Source organism: Hippocampus comes, unplaced genomic scaffold (genome assembly GCF_001891065.2).
Source record: "Hippocampus comes isolate QL1 unplaced genomic scaffold, H_comes_QL1_v1.1 scaffold7, whole genome shotgun sequence".
Classification (NCBI taxonomy): Eukaryota; Metazoa; Chordata; class Actinopteri; order Syngnathiformes; family Syngnathidae; genus Hippocampus; species Hippocampus comes.
Window position 1 is genome coordinate 4,366,380 of NW_017842060.1, and position 12,354 is coordinate 4,378,733.

General features: G+C 45.0%; 1 protein-coding gene and 1 long non-coding RNA gene across 4 annotated transcripts in view; one reads left to right on the forward strand and one right to left on the reverse strand.

Moving 5' to 3' along the window:
- LOC109511236 (uncharacterized) overlaps positions 1–2,036 on the reverse strand; it is a 35,637-nt gene extending 33,601 nt beyond the window's left edge. Inside the window, exon 1 of the long non-coding RNA XR_002167274.1 lies at positions 1,843–2,036. This is a non-coding gene — a long non-coding RNA (uncharacterized LOC109511236). The remainder of the gene's footprint in view (positions 1–1,842) is intronic.
- bnc2 (basonuclin zinc finger protein 2) overlaps positions 1–12,354 on the forward strand; it is a 173,207-nt gene that overhangs the window by 133,536 nt on the left and 27,317 nt on the right. The window lies entirely within an intron of this gene.

Below are 12,354 nucleotides of genomic sequence, written 5' to 3' on the forward strand. Positions count from 1 at the left end.
TGCACACACAGTGTATATACACACACACACACACACACACACACACACACACACACAGAGTCTTAACCCTAATTGCACACACACCCGGAGGAATGCTTATTCAAACTATCAGGCGCACACGGCCGCAGAATTACTGTGGCCCGCCAAAACTCACTGCTGCATGCCTCCACACGAGGGTGTCTACTAACCATTAACTCACACAAGCGGACTCCAAGGAAAGAAAAAAAAAATTGTACATGCATAGGACATGAATGCGGTTGATGTAATTACACGCATTGGCAGTGCAACAGAAATCCAGACGCTGTACAGTAAACTCTCCGAAGGAACTGAGCCCTGAAGCATATAACAAAAAAACAAAAAAGCGTGAAAAACCGTCCTGTTAAAAACGGGGGTTGGCACCCACCCACAAAAACAAACAAGGGATATTAATTTTTTTGAACTTTTTCATGCACCCTGTAACCTGATAAGGTGATAACCTGTCCACTGTAGTAACCGCTGTCCCTGAAAGGGTTAATATTGAAAAAAATTAATCTAACAGGAGTTCAGAACATTCAAAGGGAGACAGACGTTTCCTTAAGAATGAAAAAAAAAAAAAAAAGGGCTTTAAATTCGAATTGGGCCCGCAACGTAAATCCTGGCTGATCTTGTTCTTTGGACAGAAATCTTCAGAGAAAGTCGCATTACAGCAGAAGCAAAAGCGACTGGCCTGAAACTTCCATTTTCGGTCATCCCGTTCACGACATCTTCTCCACTCACTGGCCTCCGGACGCCACTCTGCTCGCCTCCCCACAGCTCTCCATCGCCCTCCCCCCCCACACCCCCTTCCCCTTGTAACCTGTTTTCTGTTATCACTGCTTAATGCCTCACCCCGGGAGATGGATGGGAGAGAGTGAGAGTGCGCGTCCTCTTCAGGTGGAAATTCTTGCGTTCATATGGTTATGATTTGGGCAGCAAGGTCAGGCTCCAGTTTTCGCTGGAAGGCTTGCACGCTTTGTTAGCCACGTGACAGCCCGCCAGTACTTCATCAAGGTGATTCTTCCCCCCACAGACGCATTTTTATTGACTTACAAATAAGAATTAGAGCCCCCCCCCTCCAAAAAAAAAGGGATGTGATTCTAAATAATAGATTAGCAGTATGTCATTCGCTAACCACTTTTAAAAACCGTCAACGCCGGACAGCCGATGCGCCGGCATGGCAATAGCAGGCGGACAGTCACTTTTCTCACAGCTCGCAAATCCGCCACTCGGCACCCCCCCACTCCCCCCCAACAAAAGCTGCCGCACGCCAAATCCTCAGCGCCTCGCGATCCCGAACCTGAGCCCCAAATGAATTCAAGCTGGAGTGACGAGGTTACGAGCAGGTTACATGGTATGCAGGAATTTGGGGAATAAGTCCCCTGATATTGGATTCGGAGGAATCGGACCATAGAGTCAGCGAGGCCTGGCCAACAACCGAGCTTGTGACCTCTGCCAAGGCCTGAACCAATCCTAATTTGGATCAACACCAAACCTGAGGTGCAATACTCACTGTGACATGAAAGAAATATGCTTGAATATATTTTCAAAAAGTCCGCGTAACCTTCTGTAACTGAACCGGAATTAATTCGTTTGCTTTGATATCCATCGGAATGCTCTCGAGTATTTTGGTATTCGGATATTCGACTAAAAATTCTATTGAGAAATCGATTATTCAGATTTTTTGAAAAATCTTAGATAAACAATTATGAATGCAAAAATGAAAATAACACGTATTGTTTTGTTAAAAAGGGACCGATAGGAACGGCAACGGTGTCAACATGTCAGCATCAAAGTTTGCAGAGTCATGATCGACTCTTAAATTACCTTTGAGAAGAAGTCTGACGGCTCTTGCCCGGCTGCTTAGCAGGCGTTCGCTTAGTGGCTAGCCATGAACCGCTAACTCCGGTCACGGAATCATACGATTTCAGCGTCATTAATTTGAGGTTATTTCGCCTCCTGAATAAGCGATTGAACATGATTTCATGAGCCTGACGCTCTGATGTTGGTGGCAATAGTTTGTGACGTAAACGTAAACGAACCTGCGTGTCCGGAAGACCAAGTCAAATAGGCCGCAACGCTGCCAGGAACAACGTCAAAATAAAAGTGTAATATCATTGTATCATTCTGACTAATTTTATTTTGAAATTGGAACTTCCCATCATGCATAGCATGAACGATTGCTGCCTGGCTTGACTGTCTTTTTTTCCTGTACGCGATGTCCCAATAAATGAATAAATGAATAAATGAATGAATGAATGAATGAATAAATTAATAAATAATCTTCAATCATATTTTAAATCAAGGAACTCGAATTACTCCAGGCCTAATTTCACTCCTCATTCCGACTGTCCCACCAAAGACCAAAAATTTTAAAAAATTAAAAAAATCAATCCAAATTGTGTCACTTGAAACAAGCAGTGCCTATGAGACACATAACTGACCACAGAATGGCTGTAAAGTACCCCGTGATCTTCTCAATATGAATCCAGATTCTCCAAGTAAAGAACCGAGATTTCAGGACAATACCAGGCAGCGCTGCGTTCGCGCTCTCGAAGCAGGCCAGTTGCAATCCCATCTGAGCCGGATTTGCGGATCCCGGCGGCCAGAAAGCGTGCAGGAATGCGCGAGCTGCGAACACGAAACCCGCTATCATCTAAAGGACTCGTCATCGTACTTATTCACGTTCACGTTAAGCGTCAAAAGCGGTCCAAGTCCAATTTCACCTCGGGACCATCCATCATGTCTGGCAAACAGGAACAGGAAGTGGAGGCCTTTGCTTCACTAGATTAAAGCTTGGCCGGGGAAACAAGTTGCAGCGACTACAAAAACGTATTCATCGCTGATTCTCAGTGCAACACAGTTTTCCCTGCCACTGAGCTCATACGCTCTTGATCATTTGGAACCATCGTGCACGCGTTGCGGCCAGAACTGACGACACAAAGGATGTGTTCGGAGAAGGACGGGATGAAGCTCACGATGTTGGGAGACGACTCCTTGAGAGACACTTAAACAATTAAGAAATCCATTAAACGCAGGCATTTACACGCCTGTGGCGGCGACATGCATATTTCACACTCGCCTCGAACAGGAGGCGGCTACGATATGGTTGGATTTCAAGCGCGTGAATATTTCATGGCCAAACGTATGCGCAAATGGTGTTTGATGTAACCCTTGTGCTGCAATTTCTACGATGTTTGTAACACATGGGTTACCCCATATGTTACAATTTCTACAATTTTTGTAGATTTTATCGTATTGTCATCTTTAAATCAAAGACACAGCATAAAAAGTGTGTGATATGAAATATTCCAATTCATGTTTTATTTATATAGATTTATATTCATGTTTTGGTCATGGGACAATACCGCTTTTATTGTCCATAGAGGGCAAAAATACAAAGGGCAAAAATACAATGAAAAAAATAAGAACTATATGTGTATGTATAGCACTGATGCCACTGAACATGTCGAGTGGTTGAAAGTGAAATAAATATTCAGGAATAATACTTTTACAATTTTTGTAAAATTGTATGTTGCGTTATATAAACTTATTTAGATCGACTGCAGCACATGGGTTAAGCTGATGGGGGAGTTGACATGCGATGCGGGGAATGTTTTACGTTTATTTAACATAGTGTTTTGAAAAAGAAAAAAAAAAGTATGACATCACCTGTCAGAAACCGGAATCGAGTGGCCGGCGTCATGCGAACACGCTCACGTTCTCGTTTAATCATTTTTGAACCGGATGAAGGAATTTCAAACTGAATTCACCTCTTTGTATAGAAATTTGAGCCCTTGGTGATTCCCACCCCTGTCCTCCAAAGATACACACACACACACAGTGTTTTACACCCCCATTCCCACCCCCCAATGCCAAATCCCCCCTGATAACTGACTTCAAAGTGCAGTTGCCAATCCTACAGCTTTATCCGCCGAGCCGGTAGCATCGCTTTCTCATGGCCCCCGCCGCCACTCCGACATTCACTTTGATTCCGACGACAAGCAAGTCCCAGTCTCAGTCTCCAAGTGGGGCCACCAAAGCTTCAGCTGCTCTTATCTTAACTTGTGCCGACATATCATGATTGGAGTAGGAAAAAAAAAAAAAAAAAAGATTCAAGGCAGTATTAATGGGGGCCGCCCCCTTTGTCGTCCGACGCCGTTACACTGATCGCTGTAATGAGACTTCTGGTTCTCTGGCTGCACATTCGCCTTCCTCTCTTTCAAAGCAGCATGGCCCGAATCCTCCCGTCGATGCTGCCCAAGCGTCCCGCGAGAAGTCTCTCAAAGACGCCCTAATTGAAACTGAGAAGCATCCCGCCCGCTTTTCAGGAACTTTTATTTACCTCACAAAGGGGCTCGGATATAATTACCGCCTCAAACGGAATTCCTTAAGCTGTAATATCCTGTGCCGCAAACTGAAAATGGCTCCCGGAATCCGGTGGTGGCTTTTTTTTTTTTTTTCAAGGGTCCGGGGAAATTGAATTTTACTTCAAGGTCAGCGACGCTAATGACGGCGTGCGGGGCACGGGTCGGGCAGCACGGCGGGGTATCGATCCGCACGAGAGGTTCTGGCCCTGGATTGATTGTCACACATAATTGTTGGGGAGCGTGGCGCAAACCACCGGTGCGTTTTTTTTTTTTTTTCCCCTAGAAAATTGGGACCCACGGGAATCGGGTTAGCACAGAGTGATATAAAACAGTCCGGAAATGGACCAATGTAATCGATACCACAGAGAAAAGGAACAAAAAAATGTTCTGGTGTGGTTTTTTGCAGGCATTTGGCACCCGCAGTGATCGGCACAAGACAAATGATTTTCAGCCGCTCGGAAATGGAGTGGCGGTCTGATGTGAGTGAACCATCGTGATCGATACCATCAAAGAAAACAAAACGGCTTCCTGCTGTGGTCTTTGGAGGGAATTTGGGAGCCACACGGAAGGGGTGGGCGCAAAAAAACACTTGGTGTTTATACAGTCAGTCTAAGTCAGTGTTCTCCAACTTTTTATACCAAGCACCACCAATTTTACGTGAAAGACTTCCAAATACGCATATCAACAAAAACACGACAAAGTTGTGATATACAGTCGATGCCCCCCCCCGCCCCAAAAATGTTTGCAGGTATGGAGATCGCGAATAGCATGTCTGTGTAGAATTGATATAAAAAATGGAAACGTTTTTTTCCATGAAGGGGGCAGAAAAATCCCCTACCACGCAAAAAAAAAAAAAAAAAATTTAAAAAGTGAATAAATTGGCGTAAAAGGTAAATATTGTACCCAAGTAAGAGTTTCAAAAATAATCATCCAGATTAAATGCAGATGTACTGAATTTAAAAGTTGAATACAACTGAACTTCACTAGGCCATTGAATCATATGTGCACCACTAGGGGGAGCCCGAGTACCACTGTTGGTACTAGCGCCACATGTTGAAAATCACTGATCGCGATATTATGATCACAATAAATAAATAAATAAAGTTCCATGCCGCTCGTCACAACCACAAGTGCGCAGTACATGAACTTGACATTTCGCAGGCTCAGTCCTGGGCGCATGCGCACCAAATCGCCGATTCATTACTTGTCTGTGGGCTGGTTACGTTGTGGCGGGCAGTCATCCCACAGCATAAGCGAATGAGTGCCCCCCCCCCCCCACAAGTGGAAACATTTAGACACTCGAGTGTGTCCCGAGGTGAGAAGCCGGAGAAGCTCTCGCTCATAAAAGGCAGCGGGGAAGGCAAGCCTGCAAAGGAAGTGAGCCAGGCGGACGAGCGCGACACACACATCGGAGGACCTCACACGTTCATTTTGCCATAGAACGCATTTGGCGTCCGTATCCTGCCCCCCTGCCTCAATACAGGTCATCAGGCGACTAGGGTTAAAAAGGTGAAAATGACCCCCAGTGGGATCCGGTGCCTGCCACCTGCTGGAACTCACCATTAAATCCCAACATAATGTATGCAACAGACGGCGTTTAAACCCCCCGCCTCCACCCCATTTCCAAAAAGTGTCGTCGGTAGCGCGGCGATTCACATCTCCTCCCTTTTGATTCCCAGTCACCTTGCGGTTGACTAACCAGGGTGTCCGCTCCCTCGTATCGGGACAGCGGCAATTCTTTCATTTTGTCTGTGTACTGCAAAACAAAAGTATTGCAGCAGATACAAGAGAGAAAAGTCAGCACGACTCAAAACGGGAATGAGTTTTCAACCGTCACTTTTTTTGAGTCATTTGTTTTGCTGCGTTACTCCCACCGGCCTCCTTTTGAGTGGGTAAAACGCATACTCTATCGGGTTTACGTCTTGAAAATCACTTCCGTCTCTTGAGGGTTACTCCCCTCTGTCACCTCGTTTACAGTGCAATGCATCCTCTATGAGGTTTAGGTCTGGAGATTGACTTGGCCAGCTTGAATCCTTTTTACTTTGTCTCAGTGGGTCCAAATACAATTCGGGAAATGCAAAATGACGAAAAGAACTAGTCAAGTGCAAGAAATGAAGGAAGCTGCAATATAATGGCAAAAAGATTTGCTCCCTGGCACATACGCTAACGTGACTCCGAAAACGGCACGGTTCCGATCCTTCAAATCTTGGTCTGGCTTTGACTTCCACGGTCGAATTTATCCGACATCTAACGATGCGCCCCGGTCCTGCGACTCGAACTACCTTGGTGTTGATTCATATCAGCGCTCCTCACAAGGTTAAAGAAAATTTCTCTTTTTATTTGTTTGGTTTTTTTCAAGCCCTGCCATGCCAATAAACAATCAGCGCATTAAGTGGCGTGCAAATGGAATCAATTCATGCGGCTTTGTGCAGATGAGTGCAGAAAAAAAAAAGGCAGGGCGCGAAGCGGCCGCTCTCTGTGTTTGGAGTTGCTAATTGGGAGCCCATTATGGGCATCGCAGCGTGGCGCCACCCCGATTGTTTATTAGCGTGATTTTGCCGGGGTGAAGGAGGAGGGAGAAGGGGAAAGAAAAGGGGCCTAATAGTCGTAATAAATGAATAAACGGGTACCCAGTACACACACACACACACACACACGGACTCACGCAGCGCTAAGTGCATGCCAGTAAGACTGTTGTTAAAAAAAAAAAAAAAAAGTGTACGTGGAGTGGGAGAGGTGGGGACGCAATGTGCCGACCAGCTCCGTGCATGCACTTCTTGGCTCGGTCCCCGCAACGACTGTCTTGTTAAATGGCTAAGTGTCTGGGAGCGGGGACCACCGGGCAAGGCGAGCTGTCGCTGGCAGGCCGCCGCCTGCGGGCCGAGTGCCACACACACACACACACACACACACACACACACACACACACACACACACACAGAGGATGCAATACTGGGTCACCCAGCATGATGACTTAACACATCAAGTCTTGATATGAGATGATGTCGCACAATTCGGAATTTGAAGCATAATGTTGTCTTTTCGTGGTTTTTTTTTTTTTTTTTGCGTCAAGCTTTGGCTACAGAAGACGTCATTCAGTCTTAGGTGATTATTATCAATTTGAAGACAGCGGCTTGGGCATTACGCTTGATGAGTGGCGGTAAGCACATTCGTCTCACAGTGTTAAGGTCTGGGCTCCGGCCTTCCTGTGCGGAGTTAGCATAAACTTCCTAAGTGGGTTTTCTCCGGGTGGTCTGGTTTGCTCTCCCATTCTAAAAACCTGAACGCTATGTATGTTTCATGAAGCTAGCCAACGTCTCGCTCCCCTAACTGATTTATTTCTGTTGCTAATTTCCCGTTTGATTTCTGAATGTGTGGTTTTACTCCCTTTTTTTTTCTCCTGTTTCCCGTTTTGTAATTTGTTCACTCGGTTTTTGTTTTGCACTTTACTGGTCAACATCAAGTTATAGCAGTAGAGTGTGCGTGTGCGTATGAAAGCAATGCGAGACCCTGATGGAGCTCTACATACTTCTGAGGGGCCACTGCAGTTCAGTTTTACGTGTTGACGGACATATTGCAAAAAAAGAAAAAAAAACCCAAAACAAAAAAACATTTCTGGGATCTAAGGCACACAGCCAACCGGTGATTCGGCGCAAGGCACAACCCCGTCACTTCCCGAGCAAGCACGCACAGGCAGTTCATCGCGACGATCTGCCCTTGCGCATAAACAAAAGATAAGAGCGGGAACGCTCGGCACAAAAGCCCCACGAGGCACCCGGCGATTAGGCCAGGCGGCAGTCGCGTGGCAACGTCCGCCTGCGGGCGCGCGCTGTGTTTATGTCATGCCCGTCGCTGGGGCAGAGTTTCCGCTCTCTGCAGCTCAGCTTAAGCTTCGCGGGTCGCCGCCGCTGTCACGGAGGTGTTAAAATCCTTCCCCGACTTCCTGACACCAGCCACCCCGCGCACCATCTGACAATGTCATCGCGGCTCGTCCCCCCCCGGCTGAACGACGCGCTAACGCCCCTGACAAGATGACAATGACTTTGGCAGCAGCGCCGTGGCAGCGGTGGTGTTGTCTCACATTTTTAAGTAGGGAACGCTGGCTGTTTTGGGGGGGATTGGGCCGTTGCTGCCTCCAGGCTGATCCCGAAGAAAAATCCAGCCTGTGAAGGTGTCGTGATGTTCAGCGTTTTGCGAGCTTTACAACTCTAATCACCCTTCAGGTGGAGTATCCAAAAGCGGAAAGCTGACCGCCCCAAACCAAAGCGACTCGAGCATCACCGAATAGTTACGGTCAAGTCAAAGCCTTCAAGCAGGTTTGAAAAAAACCCCAAAAAAACAGCCAGATTGAGTCATAGAGTGTGACCCAACATGCCATTTACACAATATTTTCTCTTGAAAAAGGAGTTTTTTTACAACCTGGTTTGAAGGCTGAAAATAGCCATGACTAGGCACCACTCCCCGCTTGTTCTTTGGCTTGAGGCTGAGGTGAATTCCTCGGCGCTACGACCACGTCGGCTCTTTAGAAAAACGGACGCGGAATAGGAGTCACGGAGTGCTTTTGTGTTGATATCAGAAGCGAAGGCGCAGCCACCTTTCTTCTCCCTTTATGGGCATGTTTCGCTAATCTCGCTACCGGGCGCTGACTTGCCTAAGTCGAAACAGGTGTTGCACTTTGCAATGGTGTGCGAGCGCCTCGGGATCACACGCCCGACGCTGTTTTCCTTGCGGATTCTTCCGCGCCGTCGTATGAGTTAAGAGTCATCGGGGCTGTTTTGATACGGGTGTAATTTTATATTTTAAAGGCGCTGCTTGTCAGCGCTTCAAAAAGACAGTCATAATTTAAACAGACGGAGGATGTACAACGTGTCACTTACAGTATGTGGAGGTCATCCCCCTCCCCCCACTTCTCATCTGCCTTACATTACAGAAGCAACGAGGCACTCGGCAGGGCAGAGACCTCCGCCAAGGTCGACAGATTGGGGTCCGTACACAAACTCAACGGGTTCCTGGGCAAAGATGAGTTGAAACTAGTTTTAATCGAAATCGTAGCAACGCGTCATCGGTTGAGACTTATGTGATGACGACAATCGGCTCAGTCTCAAGGGGCCGTGATGGAATACGCAAAACACCTGTCACACACGCAGCGGGACTTTTACGGTGTGCTCCGTATTTTGAGAATCACGGTTCTGAGATGTTCTTTGCCGACCGCATCTCATCCATGTTCTCTGGCCTACGTCTCCGTCAAGCGCCAGTCGCTCCCGTGATTTACCGTCACATGCTCCATGTACGCATCCATGTGTGCGCACAAGGGCGACCACATCAAACAAGCTTTCACCTATAGCCGTTCCAATAGGGGGCGGGTGGGGGGATAAATACAAGTAAAGGCAGATGCATCTGGCCCGATACGCAAACATCAGGTTTCCAAGTCCGTGTCTGGGGAGGAGATCTGGTCGGCTTGGAAGCAGTAGAAACGGACGTCACGCTGGAAATTTATACGGCGCGGTTCAGGGAGCAGCGGCTGTAAATTGACAAGCGATGCTCGTGAGCGGCATTAGCCGTCTGTTTCCCTTTGTCTAATCTTCTATCTTCGCCCCGCTCATCTCTTCTTCTTCTTCTTCTTCTCGCAAGCGTTGTTATGTCTTACATCTGCGCTTGCCCCCAGCGCTATTGTTAACGGGTGAGAGATACAAAAACAAGGAGGAGGAGGAGGAGGAGGAGGGAACGAGGCAGCCCGGCGCAGGAACGGCGGGAGGAAATGATTTGCCTCTTTTGGCTCCGTGACGTGAATTAGAGGCCGAGGATACATTTGCGGCGAAGAGTATTCCTCATGCAGTGAAAGCATTGTTATGTGGGGAGGATTGGCTCAGTGGCTGAAGGAAAAAGTCATGGCAAATATTGCGTTGAAGGTATTAGCAACATTTTGAGAAAGTTCTCCAGTAAATATCAAGGGCGGAATTGTTTAATTTTTGCCAACTGGTTAAAAGAAAAAAGTATATTAAATATATTTATAACATCTAGAATTCTGATGATAAAAAAGGAAAAACACGCCAAAAAAGTAATGCACTTTAAATAAATATGGTTAAACATAAATATTGAATTCAAATACTGTATGTCAATGATTCATTTTTATTCCATTTGTTGAAAAAAAAAACAGGTCAATGAAAAAACGTTTTTTAAATTTGAAATAATATAAAAAGAAAAAAATACTGTAAAAAAATAAAAAACGCAATTTATCAACATATGAAAAAGCAAAGAAACTGTATTTCAAAATAAAATATATATGGTCAAATTGTTTAATTTAAAATACTTTCACTTTGGAATTACTCAAAGGTTTGTTTATTGTTCAGGAAAAAAAAGAAAAAAAATACAAATAAAAATAGTCAATTTAGCTTCGAATGGATAAAGAAAAAAACACAATCAAAAATAAAAGTGCACAGAAAATAATTCTGGAAAACTATGAGAAATTCTTAATTGCTTAAGGAAGTCTTCACTCAAATTGTTGAAATGAAAATAGTTTTAATAAATTGAGGGTTAATTAATTATCCGTCCTCAAGAATAATCATAGCATTGTGTACACCATCAATGTTGATAGCTATTAATCATGTATTGACTAAAAGATTAATTTATCAATACATTGGTGATTAAAAAAAAGAAGCATGGAAAACAGTTTTAAAATTCAATATAAAATTAAATCTACCAAAAAAAGCCTTAAAAAAGAAAAAAAAAATCATGCACTCCGTCCACATTATCCGTGGTCAAAATGTTCAAATCAAAGCCATATATTTGGATGATCAAGCCAGGAAAACAACATGTCAGCATGGAGGATCCACGCCGGGTTGTGATCGAATCATTCTACTGGATAAATGTCTCGAATGGCGACGCGACGCTCAATAATGCACGAGCGTCACATCGCGTTTGCAGCGACACAAGCCACAGGAGCCACTCGTGTCCATTATATGGCCGGGATGGGGAAGAGTGTGCGGGAGAGCTGGGTGGGAGGGTGGGGGCGAAGGGAGGGGGGGAAACATGGTGCTCAAAACTAGACAGAAAAGGGAGCACAATCATAATTCATGTCTTGCGCTGACCCAGCATCACGGTGCTCACCGTTCAAACCTGCATAGAAGCTCATGAATTGAATGATCAGTATCAAAATAATGCAAAAAAAAAAAAAAAATAGATTTAATAAAAAGACTAATATCCATGGAAGTTAGCGGTTCATTTTTGGTGCAGATCCAGATAAATTAGAAACAGTGAGATTTTCTTTCACCGCCATCGGCTTAACATTGTGAACGTTTGATATATGCTGAGTCACTTTTGGTAAGTGGATCTTCAAAAATAAACCCTGGGAAAAATATAGGCGATATAAGTATGATTTTGGAAAGAACAATTAGTCAATGCAACATTTTGAAAAAGTAATATGCTGTGTTCAGGGGACAAATGTTGACTTGAAAGTGATTATAGTTATGGTTTGGTGACAGTTCATCTAGAAATACATATACGCACCAATACGTACACGTTCGTACGGACACATACATCACTCTTACACACCCACACATATACGTACATACATATAAAGGTATGTATGTACGTACGTACATACATACATATATGTACATGGGCACAAATACACTTAAGTGCGCGCACACACACATACACACACACATACATATGGTACACACCCATATACACACATAAATGTATGTACATATATGCAGAAACTTTTTTCCTTTTTTTTATTTTTCAAGCCTTGGTGCCATAAAACACGTGGCTGTCATCGTACACAAGAAACCCTGCTGGGCCTTCTCCAGTTGTATGTGCAGTGCATGTACATGGGCACAAATACACCTAAGCGCGCACACACATACAGACACACATAGACACACAGATACACACACACACACACACACACACACACACACACACACACACACACACACAGCTCACACACCCACATACACACACAAAT